Consider the following 5,890-nt stretch of genomic DNA (forward strand, 5'->3'; position numbering starts at 1 on the left):
CCCTGTCAGTATATCATTTTTCTGTCGTATGTGTTGTCTGGGAGTTTCGGGCGATGAGGCCTCCTCGCCTGCACACAGCGTTCCAGTCATCTGGCTCCTCAGCAGTGGAGTTGCTGACGGTGCTCAGGGTGTGAACGGTGTTCTGTGGGGACGGTCACAGCAGTGTGAGCATTTGTGAGTGCCTCGGGACTGTGGCATTCAGAGCGTTTGCCTCCAGGTGGTGGCAGGAGGGTGCTCACGGGGGGAGTGCTCAGGATGTACAGGAGGGATGCGGAGTGTACCCTGATGGGAATGGCGGTGGGGACACCTGCGAAAGTGGATCCAGAAGGAACTGAAAGTTCCATGTGCCTAGAAAACAGGATGGATACAGAGAAAACTGAAAAATGTAGGTTAGTATTGAACCCAATTGAAATGTGTGTGCCCTCCCAGGGGTCACACTTCATCAGGGATACCTTTGGAGGTTTACTTCTTTTAAACAGGGAGGTGATTTAAGATGTATATTTTAGACAGTCAAGCCATCTGGTGAGAGTACCAGAGGAGATCAATCAGTTCTCTAGGTGAGGAGCTAGGGCCTGCCCTGGGCTGTCACCCTGGGGTTGGCAGTGGTGGGCCAGGATACGTATGAGAAACAAAGCAGAAGCAAACTGGTCAGAAGGTGACTTAGAGAGGAAGGCATGTGTATTCCTTTGTGTGTGTGTGTGGCCTGAAAACATGGGTTGATCCCATTAGTTAAAGGAGGACGGGAGAAGAAATGGGGTGGTAGGAGCAAAGAGGGAGGATTTCAGTTTTGAGTGCATTGAACATGAAATGTCTGAGGGACTTCTGATTGGACACTTATTAGATAGAACTATAACCCAGGAGAAGGGTCTGGAGTGGAAGTAAAACACAGACCCATGCATTATGTATTTATATGATGTTTAAAGATTGGACAATGGACAAGGAAGAAAGTTATTCAAATAACGGGAAAGCCCAACATTTGAAGGCAGAGCAGAAGAGAAGTTCGAGGTGAATGATATTGTTGGTATCACAGAACTCCCAAAGTAGGAGGTGACCATGTTTTGTGGTGAAGTAAGAGGAATCGAGAAGCTTTGGAATATGGCAGTTGGATCTGTGCTGATCTTTGCAAGAGCATTTTCTGTAGGAGTGAAAGAGGGATTCTGGATAAGATTGTGTCAGGTCAGTGAATGAATAGCAGGAAGTGTTGGCTTTTCTGAATAAACTTCATGATTAAGAAAACAAGGGGGGAGTGTCTGAGGAGGAGACAGAATTGTAGGATTGTTGGCTTAGGTTGGGAATAGAGAGGGGTCAATGTGCAGGCTAAGGAGAGAGAGCAGAGGCAAATATTAGAGTTGTGGAGGGAGCAGATCGATAATGGAATAGTGGGACCTACTCCCTCCCAGAGTGAGAGGAAGGAAATGTAATTAAGCACTCAGTGGGGAGTGAGCCTTGGAAAGGTGGAGTTTACACAACCCAGACATTGATGACAGGAAATGAAGATGTGAGAAGGGGTGAGGAGAGATCAGTTAGAAATGAAAAGTGAGGAAACCCGCGTCTGGTGGCTCCAGTTTCTCCATGTTTGAAGAGAAGGCAGAGGTCGATGATGAAGGAAGACAGAGTTGTTTCCCATCAGTATCTCCTTCTCTGCAAGGAAACGGGAACTAATGCTGAAATCCTCAAAGCCTTACAATGGCTTCTGCCTTCATTCCCCAGTGCAGCCAGAAGCACGAGGCAGGTGGACTGGGCTCTGCTGCTTCACAGCCTGGGCGACATGTTTTGAGCTTCAGCTGTCTCATGAGTCAAGCCAACGGGCTGCCCAAGGTGCTCTCTGTGGACCTTTTAATTCTACAGTTGCTGTTAGTAAATTATGGCTCAGGGTAAAAAGCAGGATTAGGAATGGGTGAATGATTGCTTGAGCCCAGGAATTTGAGACCAACCTGGGCAATATAGCAAGACCCCATCTCTACTAAAAATTAAAAATATTAACCAGGCATGGTAGCACACACCTGTAGTTCCAGCTATTTGGAAACTGATGGAGGGAGGATTGCTTGAGCCCAGGAGGTCAAGTCTGCAATGAGCTAGGATTGCACCACTGCGTTCCAGTCTGGGTGACAGAGCGACACCATGTCTAAAAAAAAAAAGGCAGGAGCCAGGTGCAATGGCTCATGCTTGTAATCCCAGCACTTTGGGAGGCCAACGCGGGAGGATTGCTTGAGCTCAGGAGTTCAAGACCAGCCTGGGCAACATGGCAAAACCCCATCTTTACAAAAAAATACAAAAAATTGGTTGGGCATGGTGGCATACAACTGTGGTCCTAGCTACTCAGGAGGCTGAGGTGGGAGGATTGCTTGAACCCAGGAGGTTGAGGCTGCAATGAGCTGTGATTGTGCCATTGCACTCCAGCCTGGGCAACAGCGAAATCCTGTCTCAAAAAAAAAAAAAATAGGTGAATGAGGAATAAACACTATGGACATTTTATAAATATTACTTTGGTAGTGGATCAAAAATGTAAATGGACCAAGATAATGGAACAGAATGCAGAGAAAAAAATGTAAATTCTGGGTTTAGGTGAGCTGAGATTCCACATCACGAAAGCTTGATCTTCAGGAAGCCAGTGGGCCGCGTTATTGATGTTTTTGCTTTTACGTATTTTAGCACTTGAATTATTTCTCGTACCACTGCTTCATGTGCAGTTCATAGTATTATGTGAAGTTCATAGTGTTACCACATTTATAAACTAATTGTAAAATGTAACGAAATCTTTAGAGGGGGAGGAAAGCGTTTGTAAAGATTACCACAGTCCTTTACTTCATCTATTACTATTTCTGACCTAGTGGTAAAAATACAAACTTTAAGGTCATGAAATTAGCCCATTTATAAATTCAAGTCAAGAGAAAATCAGTCTTGCCAAAGAGCTCATTTCTTCAGTTGGGACAACAGAGTCATCAGAAGTGAATGGACTATATAGCAAGTCCTATAAATAACTGAAATAACAGTCAAAGGGTTTTGAATAAGCAGTAATTGATTGTTCAGCTGCTGGTCAGTTCTTAGACTTTGAAATGCCAGTTTGAAGTTTGTCCCAATGAAATGGGCTCGGAAACTTGGTGTGAGAGAAGAGGGGCTACAAATCCTACCAGAAGTTATCTGGTTGCCGCTCAGGAAAAGATACACCTCCTCTGGGGCTTACCTCATTCTTCAAAATGCTCTGCAAAAACAAAAGCTCAATCTCAGTGAACCTGACCTCTACCCCACTTACACAATGTCCTGTCCGCTACTCCCACTCCTAGTAGAAGTAAGGAAAAATCATGGACATACTTGGTAAGGAAAGAAACACAGTTTTTTTTTTTTTTTTTTTTTTTTTTTGAGACGGAGTCTCGCTCTGTCGCCCAGGCTGGAGTGCAGTGGCCGGATCTCAGCTCATTGCAAGCTCCTCCTCCCGGGTTCACGCCATTCTCCTGCCTCAGCCTCCCGAGTAGCTGGGACTACAGGCGCCTGCCACCACGCCCGGCTAGTTTTTTGTATTTTTAGTAGAGACGGGGTTTCACCGTATCAGCCAGGATGGTCTCGATCTCCTGACCTCGTGATCCGCCCGTCTCAGCCTCCCAAAGTGCTGGGATTACAGGCTTGAGCCACCGCACCCGGCCAGAAACACAGTTTTTAATAAAAGCTCCAAAAGTGATTGATGCACAGCCAAGACGCAGTTCACTGGTCCTCAGGTGTGGGAGAAATGATGCCCATGACTGTAGTCAACTCTGATCTCTCCTCAACTCCAGACCCATGTGTCCAGCTACCTGTTAGACATGGCCATTCAAACGTCCATGGGCATTTCAAACTGTGCGTCCAGAACTCCCTATCTCTTGCTTCCTCTTTTCTTCCGGTGCCCATCTTTTTATGGTGTCTGTGAATGGCGCAAGGGTGCCTTCAATTGCTCAAACCAGAAACTTGCCAATTACTCTTTTCCTTTCCTTCTACATCAGGTCAGTCACCATGACCTGTTAATTCCACCTTCAAAACACCACTGAGTGTCACCGACCTTTCCTACCTTGCACTACCTAATCCAGGCCCCAAAGCCCTTGATTGCCTCCTTCCCAGGGCTTCCTAGCTGAGTTCTGTGGCTCTGTACTTTTCTCTCAGCAGCCATAGTCATTGTCCTAAATTACAAATCTGATCATGGTGTCACTTGAAATCCTTACATGGTTCCCCGTTGTCTTGGGGACCAAGTTCAAGTTCCCATAGTGGCTGCCAGACCTGCTGATCTCCAGCTTCATTGGACCGTGGCTGACGTCGACTTCCAACCCACTGAAGTCAGCCTAACTTCATGTTCCTGTAACCCTGTTTCCCCTAAGTGCTGTTTTCCCTGCCAGGGATAGCCCTCCCCACCGCTTCATTTTTCAGGGCTCAGCTTGGCAGTCACTTCCTCTGAGAAAACTTCCTTGACATCTGCCACACATCCCTCCCCTACCTGGGCTCGGTGCCTATCCTCTGATCTCCCGGAACACCCGGCACTTCCCCCGTTGCGGCACCAGTCACCCTGAATGAGAATTGTCTTTGGCTCTTCTGTAGTTCCTCTAGATAAGTGCTGTGTCTTGCCCACTGTACCCCAGAATTGGCCCCAGACTTGTGACATAATGCATGCTAAAAATACCTATTGAAAATTAATGGCTGCACACAGTGGCTCACGACCGTAATCCCAGCACTTTGGGAGGCCGAGGCGGGAGGATTGCTTGAGGCCAGGAGTTTGAGACCAGCCTGGGCAACATGGTGAGACCCCATCTCTACAAAAGGTAAAAAAACTAGTCTCAGTGGCGCATGCCTGTAGTCCCAGGTACAGGAGGCTGAGGCAGGAGGATCACAGCCTGCCTGGGAAGTCAAAGGTGCAGTGAGCTATGGATTTCGGAGCATTTTGGATTTCAGATTTTCAGATTTGGGATGCTCAAATGGTAAGTATAATGCAAATATTTAAAAATTCAAAAAAAATTTTGAAATCCAAAGCACTTCGGGTCCCAAGGGATATACCCAGCCTGTACTACAGGGCTGGCTGGCATGACATCAGACATGGAATGGTGATTAATTTTAGCCATATAACATTGTCTACAGGCTGGGATTGCCTTCAATGACCTGAAATGAGATGGCTGGACATCGGAGGGGTTAGACTAAAATTCAGCCTTCAGAGAAAGGTGTGGAGAGCCTGAGGCTTTTTATCAGTGTTCCTGAGGAGTTATCTCCGCTGCCGGTTGAGAAAAACTGCATCTGTTGAAAACTTTGTGCTGAGCATCAAAAGTGGCTATTAGTTACTAGCAGTCCTAAGGGATAGTTCCTGATGAAGGAACCTGGGCCCAGTGATATTAAACAATTCACCCCTATCACAGCATTAATAAATTCGAGTCAGGATGCTAATTCAAAGCAAAAGCACTTTTCAGGAACCAGCCTTTCTTTTTAAATCAAGCATTTCTTTTTAAATCAAGCATTTCTTTTTAAATTTTAATTCTTAATATTTCCAAAGGAGTACCTTAGAATCAGTTTATATCATGAAAATCACAGCTTCTAACCAAATCATTAACTACTGCAATAATTAGTAGTCTTAAAAATACTGGGCCAGGTGCAGTGGCTCACGCCTGTAATCCCAGCACTTTGGGAGGCCAAAGTGGGTGGATCACTTGAGGTCAAGAGTTCAAAACCAGCCTGGCCAACCTTGCGAAACCCCTTATCTACTAAAAATAAAAAAATTAGCCGGGTGTGGTGGTGGCACGCACCTGTAATCCCAGCTACTCGGGAATCTGAGGTAGGGAGAATTGCCTGAATCCGGGAGGCAGACGTTGCAGTGCGCTGAGATCACGCACTGGACTCCAGCCTGGGCAACAGAGTAAGACTCCATCTCAAAAAAAAAAAAAAA

This window comes from Mandrillus leucophaeus, unplaced genomic scaffold (genome assembly GCF_000951045.1).
Source record: "Mandrillus leucophaeus isolate KB7577 unplaced genomic scaffold, Mleu.le_1.0 Scaffold256, whole genome shotgun sequence".
Classification (NCBI taxonomy): domain Eukaryota; kingdom Metazoa; phylum Chordata; class Mammalia; order Primates; family Cercopithecidae; genus Mandrillus; species Mandrillus leucophaeus.